Genomic DNA, 604 nt, shown 5'->3' on the forward strand with positions numbered 1-604 from the left:
TAGCCATCACGGGTCCAACATGAAGAAACACCGAAGTACTCTCTGGCCGCCAGGAGTGTGCTGTGACGAGGTTTAGTGAGGAACTCGGAGAGTGTAATTTTAGATCCTTTGAGGGCCTTCTTGGCCAGCCATACTCTGTCACGGAGTGATACGTCGTTGAATTTAATGACAATAGGCCTGGGCTTGGAATTGGCATTCTCCTTGGGCTTCCCCATACGATGGCAGGTGCGAATACAGGCAGGAGTAATATCAGCCACTTTGCACCTTGAGGTCAAAGATGCCACGACAACACCAGCAACATTTTCGTCTTTAGCCTCCGGAACGCCGTGCACTAGCAACATTTTACGCCGGGACCGTGTCTCCACACGGTCAAGGCCTCTTGCCAGCGCATCAACCTCAGCTCGGAGAATATTAAGTGCACCACAGACAAATGATTTAAAAGTTTGAAATTCTGTGTTAAGTGCTGCAATAGTGTTTGGTGGCTTACGTGAGCTGGCTTGTTGGAGATCAGCTTGAAACTCAGCCATCTTAGTGTTAAACATCTTAATCATGTCGTCCATATTGCTTTGCACTTGTGAGTAATCCATGTTTAGGGTTTTGTTTT

At 47.4% G+C, this 604-nt stretch overlaps 1 protein-coding gene across 4 annotated transcripts in view; it reads right to left on the bottom strand.

The window, feature by feature from the left end:
- Window positions 1–604, bottom strand: part of LOC106099584 (protein ultraspiracle homolog) — a 33,678-nt gene that overhangs the window by 8,800 nt on the left and 24,274 nt on the right. The gene's annotated exons all lie outside the window — the stretch shown is intronic.

The sequence above is a fragment of the Papilio polytes genome, unplaced genomic scaffold (assembly GCF_000836215.1).
Source record: "Papilio polytes unplaced genomic scaffold, Ppol_1.0 DF824102.1, whole genome shotgun sequence".
NCBI classification, from domain to species: domain Eukaryota; kingdom Metazoa; phylum Arthropoda; class Insecta; order Lepidoptera; family Papilionidae; genus Papilio; species Papilio polytes.